Source organism: Miniopterus schreibersii (assembly GCF_964146895.1).
Source record: "Miniopterus schreibersii genome assembly, chromosome: 9".
NCBI lineage: Eukaryota > Metazoa > Chordata > Mammalia > Chiroptera > Miniopteridae > Miniopterus > Miniopterus schreibersii.
Window position 1 is genome coordinate 36,429,301 of NC_138118.1, and position 14,015 is coordinate 36,443,315.

Here is a 14,015-nt window from a genome sequence, read left to right on the forward strand (position 1 = left end):
GACCTCGGTTGTAGAGAACATTTTATGAACATGAACCAAAATGCAAGGGAAACAAAGGCAAAAATAAATGAATAGGACTACATCAAACTAAAAAGCTCTGCACAGAAAAAGAAACTGACAATAAAACATAGAAGCAGCCTACCAGATGCAGATAATATTTGCAAACAGTAGCTCCCACAAAGGTTTAATTTCCAAAATATATAAAGAACTCATAAAACTCAATACCAAACAAACAGCCCAATCAAAAGGTAGGCAGAGGACTTGAACAGACACCTCTCCCAAAAAGATATATTAACAGCCAATAGATATATGAAAAGATGTTCAACCTCACTAGCAATTAGGGAAATGCAAATCAAAACTACAATGAGATACCACCTCACACCTGTTAGAGTGGCTTTTATCAACAAAAAAGGCAATAAAAAGTGTTGGAGAGGTTGTGGAGAAAAGGGAACCCTCATACACTGCTGGATGGAATGTAGACTTGTACAATCACTATGGAAGGCAGTCTGTTGATTCCTCAAAAATTAAGAATAGAGCTACCATAAGACTCAGCAATCCCTCTCCTGGGTATATACCCAGAAAACTCAAAAACATGTATTCACAAAGATATATGCACCCCTATGTTCATGGCATCATTATTCATGGTGGCCAAGACATAGAAACAACCAAACTGGATAGAGGACTGGATAAAGAAGATGTGGTCCATGTACACAATGGAATATTACTCAGCCATAAGAAAGGATGAAATACTGCCATTTGCCACAACATGGGTGGACCTTGAGCATATTATGTTATGTGAAATAAGTCAGCCAGAAAAAAGCTAAGAACCATATGATTTCACTCATATGTGGGATAGAAAACTGAAACTTGTGGACACAAACAGCAGTGTGGTAGTTGCCAGAGGGAAGGGGTTGGGGAGTGAAGGGTGTCCTAATATGTGGTGATGGGAGAAGATATGACTTTGGGTGGTGGACACACAGAGGAATATACAGACCTTGTAACATAGAAAACCACACCTGAAAACTATTTGAGCATATTAACCATTGCCACCTCAATTTATTAAAAAATAAAGAATAAAAAATATGAATAGAAAAATATTGCAAAGAAAAAACTCTCACTGACACGGGAAAACATAAAAGCAATGGATCAACCAACAGTGAAGCTAGTACACAGGTTAAAAAGCGCAAGTAGAAAAAGCTTGTGTAATTACAAAAGTAAATTAAGGGATACACGCAAACCTAAACACACAAAAGAAAGGAAAAAATAATGACAAAATTATAAATGTGGACTGGGTAAGTAAAAATAATAGTGATTTTCGAATGTGTTAAAACTCAAGCCACCATCAACTTAAAATTTACTTCTCTAAATGTAGCTTGTTATATATGAAGCACATGGTAACCGCAAACTAAAAATCTACAGGAGATGTACAAGAAATAAAGAGAAAGGAATCCAAACACAACACTACAGAAAGATCAACACACAAGAGAAGAGAGCAACTGGGTAAGAAAGGAACAGAGAAGAACTATGAAAACAACCAGACAATAATAAAATGGCAATAACGACATATCCATCAATAATTACTTTAAATGTAAATGGATTAAATGTTCCAATGAAAAGGCAAATGGATAAAGAAGACGTACTACATATATACCATGGACTATCACTTGGGCCAAAATATAAAATAAAATAAATTCTTACCATTTGCAACATGGTTGGACCTAGAGGATATCAGACTAAGTGAAATATGGTATTTGTCTTTCTCTGTCTCACTTATGTTTTTTGTTTTTTTTTTATATGAGGAATCTAAAGAACAAAATAAATGAACAAGCAAAACAGAAACAAACTCATAAATAGAACAAATTGATGATTGTTAGATGGAATTGGGGTTAGGAGAATGGCTGAAAGAGATGAAGGATTTAGAGATACAAATTGGCAGTTATAAAATAGTCATGGGGATGTCAATATTATAATAACTATATATAGTGTCAGGTGGGTACAAGACTTATTGGGAAGATCACTTCATAAGTTAAATAAATGTATAACTACTATGATGTAAACCTGAAACTAATATAATATTGAATGTGAACTACAATTGAAAAATGGAAAAACATTTTTTTTAAGTAAAAAGAAAAGAAATTCTTCCAAAGCCACAACATGGATTCATCTTGAAGACAGTGTACAAAATGAAATGAACCAGTTACAAAAGACAAATATTGTATAATGCTACTTATATGATGTACCTAGGGTAGTCAAATTCATAGAAACAAAAAGTGGAATGGTGGTTTCAAAGGGCTGGGGAGAGGGGGAAATGGGGAATTTTAGTGTTTAATGGGTACAGATTTTCAGTTTGTGACAATTAGAAAGTCCTGGTGATGGTTGTACAGCAGTATAAATCTGCATAATGCTACAGAATAATGCATTTAAAATAGTAAATGTTATGTTATGTATATGTTGCTACAACAGAAAAATGGGTTGGGGGGCTTTTCTATCCAGAGGTAAGGGAGACCAGAAAAATAGCATCTAGACACACACACAGACACACCCATATACTACTTGAATCTAATAGTTTAAAAAATACTGGAAATGTTTAGTTTAAAATCTGAAGATATAATTGATGACACTATAAAATTTTACTGACACACTCCAAAAATAGGGTGAACAAAGGAAAATTTGTCCATGTCCTGGGATAAAAAAAAGAGTATTATAAATGCCAGTTCTTTTTTTTTTCTTTCCTGTAATAACTTTTGTGTTTAATAAAATGCTATTTCAAATACTAACAAAGTGAACCCAACATTCATCTAGAAATAAAAAATATAAAAGAACAGTCAAGAAAGTGTTTTAAAAAAATTTTTTTGTAGATTTACTCACTTTACCAGTTAGTGTCTGCACTGAGTTTTAAAAAAGTAAGTAATGAAAATAGTGTGATTAAAAAGTAATGATTTCATATAAGTAATGAAAATAGTGTGATTCTGAGGCATGAGGTAGAATGAATAGAAACATGGAAGATAACAACATGGAAAAATAGCCTTAATATAGAATTAAATTTATTTTAAAAATTATATATATAAAAGAATGAAAGAAAGCATAAAAATGTTAACAGAAATTCTGCATAGTTTGTGAATCGCTCATGAGTTTCATATTCTTCTGCATATTTGTATTTTGTAAATTTTCAGCAATGATCAATATGGGTTTTAAAGTCTAGAAAAGGCATCATTTAATTCTTTAGATTCTACATATAAGTGAGATCATGTAATATTTGTCTTTCTCTGCCTGGCTTGTTTTGCTTAGCATAATATTTTCCAGGTCCATCCATGCTTTCCCAAAGGGTAAGAGATCCTTCCTTCTTCTTCCCAGCTGCATAGTATTCCATAGTGTAAATGTCTCACAGCTTTTTTATCCACTCATCTACAAAATAAACTGATGGACAAAACAGATCCAGTGACACAGAAGCATGGAACAGACTGACGAATCTCAGAGGAAAAGTGGGGGTGGGTGGGGAAAGATTAACCAAAGAATTTATATGCATATATGCATAACCCATAGACACAGACAATAGTGTGGTGAAGGCCTGGGGTGGGGGATGTGTTCAGGGTAAAAGGGGTCAATGGGGACAAAAGGGAGACATCTGTAATGCTTTCAAAAGTAAAGATCAATTTTTTAAAAATGAAAGGCATAATTGCCAAAAGAGAAAAGAAAGAGAATTCTTCCAGCCAAGAACATGAGCCTCCTTTTTTTTCTTTTTTAAAAAAATATATTTTTATTGATTTCAGTGAGAGAGTCAGAGAGAGAGAGATAGAAACATCAATGATGAAAGTCACTGATAGGCTGCCTCTTGCATGCCCCTGCTGTGGATTGAGCCCACAACCTGGTCTTGTGCCCTGACTGGGAATCAAACCTCGATCTCCTGGATCATAGATCGATGCTTGACCACTGTGCCATGCCAGCTGGGCATGAGTCTGCTTTTTGGGAAGACCCTTCCATTAGCCTGTCCTGCCCCAACATCTTTCTGCTCCTTTATACTCTTGCTCTCACAGTCAACTTGATGTTTGGGCAGAAACAGAATAAAATGCTATTTTGAGGAAATGCTATGAGATACTATCGGGGAGATATGAAGAAGTGATTTTGAATGAGGATTGGAGAACTTGTAAACAAACTGGTAGGAATACAGAGAAGAACCAAGGAATGACTGAAGACCTGGGGCTGAAGGCTGGGCTTATGAGTAGAGATGAAAAGGAAATATGCTTAACTTGGCTGGACTCTATATAGAGACTTAAACAACATTGGAGCACAATCTAACTGCCATTAACATCTGCCAGGCAGATCCTCATCCCAAGTGACTCAGAAAGGTCAAAACAACTTCTTAAAATTCCCAGCACTTTATAGTTCAACCTGAAGTTAGAGACTATATCTTCCACATAGAACGGATTGCTATTGCATGTATGCCTTGTCTTCGATGTGCATTAATGATGCAAATATTGTGTAGAGGAAGTGGGTCTTTAAGGGCAACCCAAAAGTGTCCTTGTGACAGCAGATGCTGACAGGGTCAAAATGGACTAGGGGTTTTTCACAGGTTTGTATGACACAGTGCTTTAATAAGATGCTTTTAATTCTTTCTGTGCTTTACTTTTCTGCTTGTTTGTGTTTATTTGGGGAATCAGAGGGACACTTAGAAAGAATGATGGCAAAAGAGAGAAACAGAGACCACAGAAAAGCTGGCCAAGAGAATTACTGAGAGAGACACAGGTAGGCACTGAGAGGGAGAGAGTGACTGATAAGCAGCCAGAAAATTTGAAATTAGATTAGGATAAAAGAGCAGAGAGAATAGAGCAGGAAATTAGAAAGCAGGAGAAGGACTGAGAGCTCCCAATGATCTTTCCTGGGATGGGGAGCAGGTGGAGATCTTGACTCATCAGTACTTCTCAGACCATTTAGAGGAAAACAGAGATATGGGCCAAGATGGCACTATTTATTTTTAATATGGAATTGTATTTTGGCAACAGAAGGGGAAAAAAGTAAAAAGAAATATAGATGGAGCTTGCAAACTCTGCATAGACTCTTGAGTGTCTCTAAGAAAGACCTCAGTTAATGGTGCAATGAACATAAGGGTGCATCTATATATTTATGCTAAGTGAAACAAGTCAGATAGAGAAAGACAAAATACCATATGAATTCACTTATATGTGGAATCTGAAAATATAAAGCAAACAAAACAAAACAGAAACAGACTCATAGAAACAGAGAACAAACTGATGGTTGCCAGAGGAGAGAGATGGATGTGTATGAAAAAAGTGAAGGGAAATAAGAGGTACAAACTTACAGTTATAATAAGTCACAGGATGCAATATACAGCACAGGGAATATAGCAAATAATATTGTGATAACTTTGCCCAGTGACAGATGGTTACTCGACTTATTGTGCTCACATTGTAAGGTATGTACATGTCAAATCACTATATTGTATACTTGAAGCTAATATAATATTGTATGTCATCTATACTTTAATAATAAAAAAGGCAATGCCAAAACAAAGGCCTGTGGCTGAGCTGAGGCTGCTCTTTGTTATTCCAATGGATAAACTTTTACAGTGGGGAAAGACATTGTTAGGCTTTATAGATCAAATTGGGGAAATTATTACTCTGGTTGCTTCACGCTGAGCTTTAACTCTGCTATAAGGGCACATACTTTATTTGTAAATTTAGATGAAAACTCCTCAATCTTGCTTCACACTTAGAGATAATGTAAGTCTCCAAGTCTGGAGGGCCTGTGATCTGGATTTCTCCAGCATTGCACAAAGGCATGCATTCATGGTTTGTCTTGCTTCATTTTTGCATTGCTTGTTTAAGAACATATCACTAAGTAATAAAAAAAAGTAAATATGTGTACTTATCTTTCTATGGTTCAATTACAAAATTATAAAAATCTCTTGAGGAAGAGGTTAAAAATTCTTAAACTTACCTTCATTGATTTTTCACTTAAATAGCAATATTTACATTGCACCGAGAAATAATACCATGTCAAAACGACAGAGATGAACTGTATAAGAAAACAATGATTCATGTCATAGAAAAATAAAGATCTGTGATGTTGACCCTATGAATGGTATACCTATTCTGTTTATTGGAGATGCCCACATCTGAAGATCCCCTGAATTATTTGCTTGTTGAGGGTAAATTCTTATGGATTAAAACATGATTCTTTCAAAATATGATACAATTATACATAATTTGCAATAAAATAAATATACCCATACTAGAGGTGTACACTTGGTGATAGGGGTGGAAGTCCCAAAATATTGAGTACCACTCCTGTAGACTGCAGTCTATGATGGGTTCTTTGAACATGCACTTAGGAAGAAGAAAGTCATAGGGAAGCCAAGACTTGACCAAACGTGTATGCACATCAGAATCACAAGAACATTTACAAGAATACAGAATCTTGGGATTGATACCAGGACCATTGAGTAGAAACTCCATAGTGGGATCTAGGAATCTAGCATTGTGGAGAGTGGGCTAGAGCATCTAGCTGCTGAATATGTTTTAAGTGTGGTTACGAATTTAGCATAAAGAGCTATCTCAGTCAGAGATAATCATGTTCTTTTAGTGGCAACCAAATTGATTTCTTCCATACCAAGTTAGATGATTTCTTCTGACATTTGGATCACCAATTCTACCTAATTACTCTGGAATTTATGTGGTTTATAATTTACACAATAGATCCAATTTAGAGGTATGTTTGAAAAAATATGCCACATTGATTCTACTGGTGTTTTTCACTGTCAATTTTAGTAGGGTGAATTAATATGCAAATATGTTTAATTTTCAGATGAACACTATTCTAAACACTTATAAAAAGTGGTACTTCAGCAGCTCTCTTGAGGCCACAAGTTAGTCAGCTTTCATGGCAAATGCTATGGCATAAAGACATATTTGCTAACTTTTCTCTAGTACATTTATTTTAGGGTATTCTAGGTGTTCTGTGACAGGGCAAGGATATGAAAGAAACAAAAAAAAAAGAATGGGGGGAGGTTGTGGGGGTGGAAAATTTTCTAAATAATGTTCTTTGTCAGTGGGCCTAAGTGTGGGTTAGTGCCCAGACTAGGGACTGGAAGCACAGGAAAGATGGCAATTGACTCAGTCACCAACTCTGAGTAAGACTCTTGACCTTTTGTGTCTTGGCGAATAAATCCACATGGAAAGAAGCAGTGGGAAAAAGTAACATGGTCAAAATGGCCATGAGGTCTCCTAGGTAAATACATGATGATATTGCAGCTGAAGTTCTTGTGACCTTCTGTGGTTCCTTAGTCTGGGGAGTTATTATATTTGCAGCAGACAGCCCTGTCATTATTGTTTTGTGGTGAGGAGCAGAAAGCCTTTGATGTGTAACTTTGGGATTACTGTGGGAGCTAAGAAAAGAGTAGTCATTCTCACCCACCCACCAGGTCCAGTTTTCTCTAGAACAAGCAGCAGAGAAGCTTCCATGCAGGCAATTTCTTTTTAAAAATCAATTTGTGGAGAGGTACAAGATGGTGGAATAGAATAAATCGTACCCATTTAAAATGTGCAATTTGAAAAATTTTGACAAATGTATACACCTGTGTAATCACCACAGCAATCAAGATATAGAATCTTTACCCCAAAACATTCCTTTGTGTCCCTTCCCAGGAAATTTCCCTCTGATCCCAGCCCCAGGCAACCCTGGATCTGCTTTCCATCATCGTAATTTAGATTCACATTTTTGAGAGTTTTGTATAAGATGCAACCACACAGTATGTATTCTTTTATGTCTGATTTTAAAACTCAGCTTACTAATTTTGAAATGCATCTATGTATGTGGAGAGGTACAAGATGGTGGAATAGAAGGAAGCTGTACTCACCTCCTCCCATGATCATATCAAAATTACAACTAAATTATAGAAAAAGCAACCTGTATACTATTTGAAGACTAGCTGAACAGAAGTCTTATAACTCAAGATATACAGAAGAAGCCACATTGAGACTGGTAGGAGGGGTGGAGACATGAAATGGGCTGTCATGTATAGCAGTTGAGAGTCTGGAGGGATATCTCACCTGCAGAGGTTCCCCTTGAGGAGTGATGGATCCCAACTTGACACTGGGCTCTCCAGCCCAGAGCACCAGTGTTATGAAGAGGAGCCCACATAATATTTGGCTGTGAAAATCAGCAGGGATTCTGTCTGCCCTGGAGGAGACAGAAGGCTGCTAGAAACCCAGGCATCCTCTCAAAGGGATGGCACACAAAATCTTGCTTACAGACATTTACCCTGAGTTCTGTATAAGGAACAGAAGCTTGGAGTGTACCAGAGTCATACAGGGAGAGACTGAGTTGTGTGGCTTTTGGGAGAGGGCCAGAGGGACAGCTTCCAATATACCTGTGTTGAGTCCCTCTCCCACACCATCCTTGGATGCCGTTTCTCCTGGGTTGAGCACTTCTTCCACACAGCATTAGCCTGGGTAGCTACAACTCTCAGAGGTTGTGCCCTACCCAGCTCACTCATGACTATGGGCTCTGCTGGTGCCAGTGATACACACACAGAGACTAATTGTGTGGCTTTAGGGCAAGGTACATTTTCCTTACACATCCAACTATTACCATTATTCCTGTGTGAGTCCTGCCTCCACACAATGTTAGCCTGAGGAGCTCCACTAGCTCCACACTGGTGACTTGCTGAGTACCTGCCTTACCCAGACCATTCATGACTGTGGACTCTGCTGATGGCTGTCAGTCTGGGTCCACTTAGTAATCTTTCTCATAAAACTCACAAGAAATTCTGGGCAAGCTTGGGGGGTGCCAGAGACATACAGGGAAAGACACAGTTGTGTTGTACTAGGGTAAGGACTGTTTTCCATATGTGTCTTACTGGTGCCATGGTTTCTGTGTAGGGCTCTCTCCCACAATGGCATTAGCCTGGGGAGCTACACTAGCTCCATTCTGATGACTCCCTTTGGCTCTACTCTACCCAACTCATGTACAGCTGAAATAATTGCCAGTGGCAACTAACCTAGGATCACTTACAAAAAAACACACACTCTTTCTTAAAAAAAAAACACCAACTCTTAGGGAGTTCTGGGAAGGCTTAGGGGGTGTCAGAGACATATAAGGAAAAACTGAGTTGTGTGGCTTTAGAGCAAAGGCTGTCTTACCACATGCCTGATAGGCACCACAGTTCCTGTGCTGAGCCCTCCTTCCTCACAGCCAAACCTGAATCTGCTTTAGCTTGATGAACTCTATTGGCTCTACCCTTATTACACTCTGAAATACCAACCTACCACAAAGTTATGCAGCCCCCAAGTGGGTGGTGGCTGGTCTCAGTATACCTTGAGACTTTGGCTGAGTGGCCTCAGACCAAGCACTGGCACTGAGTTTGAATCTTTATTAACCTAGTAAACAATACTTGCCCTTTCCTGGTGAATCCCTGAGATCCCAATTCATGCAACTTGCATACCACCAGGAACTCTTTCAGTGGCTGAGTCTGACGGGCAACCCTCAGGTGGTGGCAAGTCTCAGTATGCCTTGAGCCTTGTGCTGGCCTGCCCAAGGCATAATACTGGTGGTAGCTGGCCGTGGCATGCACCTTGGTCACTCCCACATGCATACAGGCCCAGCACAGGCAACTACTAACCATGTATTGCTTTGTAGCTTCTAATAGTAGCCTAGAGCTGGTCACAGGCAGCACCTGCTATTTACCTGCACATGAGTCTCTCCCAAGAGGCCTCAGAACCAAAACACCTGGTGGCTGGCTTTTCACAACAACAGAGCATGACTCAATTAGCTCCACAAGTGGCACTCCCAAAGGGATGTCTTTGCAGGAACCAGATCATGCTGAGGCAAGTTCTGCTTCATGGAGTGAGACTCCACACAACAGCTCATACATTGTTGTTATGGCCAATCCTCAGAGTCAGCCAGCCTCAGTGTTAACCTGCTCATGGAACTACCAATAGTAATCAAGGTTCAACTACAACAGAATGGCTCACATAATACACCCAATAGATTCTCTTGGAGAACCTGGTTCAGGTGATCAGGTAGATTGTCTCACTGGGTTTCACAGGATACCTATTACATAAGGCCACCCTATCAAGACTTGGGGACACAGCAGATCTCTAAAATACACATAAACAAATAGAGAGAGGCAGCAAAAATGGGGAGATAAAGAAACATGTCCCAAATAAAAGAACAAGAGAAATCTCCAGAGGAAAAAAATCTCCCCCAAACCACTAAACAAAATCGAGGCAAGAAATCTAAGAGATATAGAGTTCAAAACAATAGATATAAGAATGCTTAAATAACTTAGTGAGAACTTCAACAGCATAAAAATACAACAGAAACCATAAAAAAATAACCAGTTAAAATTGAAGAATACAATAACAGAGGTGAAGAATGCACTAAAAAGAATCAACAAGAAATTAGATGAAGCAGAGGATTGAATCAGCAATTTGGAAGACAAAGCAGAAAAAAAACATCCAATCAGAGCAGCAAAAAAAAAAAAAAATAATAATAATAATAAAAAATGAAAATAAGTTAAGGGACCGCTGGGACAACATCAATTGTAACAACATCTGCATCGTAGAGGTACCAGGAGGAAAAGAGAGAAAGCAAGGAATTGAGAAACTATTTGAAGAAATAATGATCACAAACTTCCCTAATCTGGTGAAAGAACAAGACACACAAGTTGAGGAAGAGCACAGAGTCTCAAACAAGATGAAAAAGAGGCCCACACCAAAACACGTAATTAAAATAGCAATTTTTAAGGAGAAAGCAAGAATCTTAAAAGCAGCATGAGATAGTTTCCTACAAGGGAGCTCCTATAAGACCATCAACTGATTTCTCAACAGAAACTTTCATGCCAGAAAGGATTGTCAAGAAATATTCCAAATAATAAAATGTAAGGATCTACAACCAAAACTATTCTAACAAGCAAGGCAGTCATTTAAAATCAAAGAAATAAAGAGCTTTCCAGACAAGAGAAAGCTAAAGTGTTCATCACCAACAAACCAGTATTACAACAAATATTAAAAGAACTTCTTTAAGAAGAAAGAAGGGAAAAAAGGACCAAAAATATAAATAATAAAATGGCAATAACTAGGTACCTATCAGTAATCACTATAAGCATAAATATATTAAATGATCAGATTAAAAGACTAAGGTAGAAATAGAATGTGGCAGGAATTTCAAAATGGTGGCACAGTAGGTGGATGTTACACACTTCCTCTTCCCAGGACCAAACTGGAATTACAACTAAATTAAAGAACAATCATTCAGAAAAACCAACTGATGACTAGCTGAAGAGTAGTTTTATAACCAAAGATTTACAGAATAAGCCACCTTGAGACTGGCAGGGAGTGCTGTCTCAGCTCTCATGGGTGGTGATTCAGATTCCAGAGGGCTATCTCCGCTAGGGGGCAGTTCTCTTAAGAAGTGTATGGCCTACACTCCAAGTCGGGTTCCCCAGCCCAGAGCACCAGAGCTGGGAAGAGGCACTGACATAACTTTTGGCTGTGAAAAACAGTGAAGTTTCTAAAAAGACATGGGAGTCCACTTGAGACACAGGCATCCTTTAAAGGGACAATGCACAAAATTTCATTTGCAGCCACTCATCCTGGGCTCTCGTGGAAGGAGGGCAGAGTTGTGTAAGGGTAGTCTGGGGGTTGTGGCTCTGGGAGAACCCTGGGAGGACAACCAATTGGATCCCTGTGCCGAATCACCCTGCCACACTACAGCAGCTATCTTTCTTGCATGGTACACTCCCCTTCATCTGGCATCAGCCTAGGGGAAAGCAATTGCCCCACATTCTGAACTCTTTCTCACCCCATTTTGTGGTGCTTAAGCCCCACTGAGGAGTCAGCTGCCTTGGCCAGGGTACAGAAGTCTGGGCAGGTGCAGGAGGTGTGAGTGACTGAAGTGTCTGGTTTTAAAATTAGGACCATTCTTCCCCACTTTTCCCATGAACCTGACTGGTGCCCCCTCCCCCCCAAGAGATCCAATAGAACCACCCTCCTGGTTTCCAGTAGACCCAAACTTTGTGCTCCAGAGGCCCCACCTACCCAACTCAGTGCTTCTGCCCTGGCAAGGTTGGGGCAAATTCCAGACAAACTGAATTGTGTTGCTCTTAGGTGGGATGCACACACACCACCTTCCCTGAAGCCAACCCAGCATCTCCTTCTTATGGGAGATCCAGCAGCCCCATCCTCCTGAATCTGCCAGAGGTTCTTTCAGTAACTGAGCCCAACACGCAGCCAGCAGACAGAGACAGGTGAAATCAGATCTTGAGGTGCCTTAAGACTTTTGCTGATCTGCCCCCAGACTGGTGCTGGTAAAATCTGGCCTTGGCTTTCAGCTTGGTCTGTCAAGCTTAGCAGAGGCAAACACAAACAGTAGATTGTTTGTAGCTCCAAACAGGTTGCTGAAGGCCAGGCACAGACAGCTCCTGACATTGGCCTGCGACAGAGTCCCTCCCAAGAGGCCCAAGAACAAATACACCAAGTGGCCAAATTCTGACAGCATAAGCCTCACAAGCAGCATACCCAAAGGGAGATCTCATCAGGCACCATACTTGAAATCCACTTCATGTGGTCAGCACCTGCGCAGCAGCTCACACACCATGGATGGGGTTGACCCTTACAGTCAGCCAGTCTGAGGGTTGATCCCATGCATGAATGGGCAAATAGCAATCAAGACTCAATTACAACAGGAGGGCTCAAATAACTCCCAGAGGAGACATTTCTGGAGTACCCATCTCAGGTGATCAGGGAGACTGCACCACTGGGTCCCACAGGACACAAACAATATAAGGCCACCCTACAAAGAGTGTGAGTCATAGTAGATCTATCTAATGCATAGAAACAAACACAAAGAAACAGAAAAATGGGGAGACAAATGAAAGAACAAGAGAACTCTCTAGAAAAAGAGCTAAATGAAATGGCGGTCAACAATTTATCATATATAGATTTAAAAGTAATGGTTATAAGAATACTCAACTCAGTGAGAACTACAACAGCATGAAAAAGGACACAGAAATCATAAAAAGGGGCCACTCAGAAATGAAGACTACAATATCTAACATCAAGAGTGCACATGGAGGAATAAAGAGTGGGTTTGATAAGGCAGATGATCAAATTAGCAATTTGGAAGACAAAATAGAAAAAATCCATTCAGACCAGCAAAAAGAAAATAGAATTAAGAAGAATGAGTACAGTTTAAACAACATGAAACAACATGAAGCATAACAACATCTGCATCAAAGGGATGCCAGAAGGAGAAGAGAACAAGGGATTGAAAACCTATTTGAAGAAATAATGACCACAAACTTCCCTAATCTGGTGAAAGATCAGGACACACAAGTCTAGGAAGAACACAGAGTCCCAAAAAAGATGAATCCAAAGAGGCCCACAGCAAGACACATCATAATTAAAATGGCAAAGATTAAAGACAAAAAGAATCTTAAAAGCTGAAGAGAAAGACAATTAATTACCTACAAGGGAGGTCACATAATACTGTCAGCTGATTTCTCAACAGAAACATTTCAGGCTAGTAGGTATTGACATGAAATATACAAAATGATGAAAAACAAAGAACTACAACCAAAACTATTTTACCCAGCAAGGCTATTATTTAAAATTGAAAGAGAAATAAAGAGCATTACAGGCAAGAAAAAGGTAAAGGAGCTTGTTACAACCAAACCAGTATTAAAAAAAGAAAAGAAAAAAAAGTCCTGCTTTAAAAATAGAAGAAGAAGAAATATAACAAACAAGAGGAACATAGTTAAAAGAATAAAATGTCAATAACTACATCTCTATCAATAATCACTGTAATATAAATACCTTAAATGCTTCAATCAAAAGACATAGGTAAGTGAATGGATAAGAAAATAAGACTATACGCTGGCTGCAAGACACCCACCTCAGAACAAAAGATACACACAGACTATAAGTAAAGGGATGGGAAAAAATATTTCATGTAAATAGAAATGAAAAAAACAAAAAAGGGGGTAGCAATACTTTTAC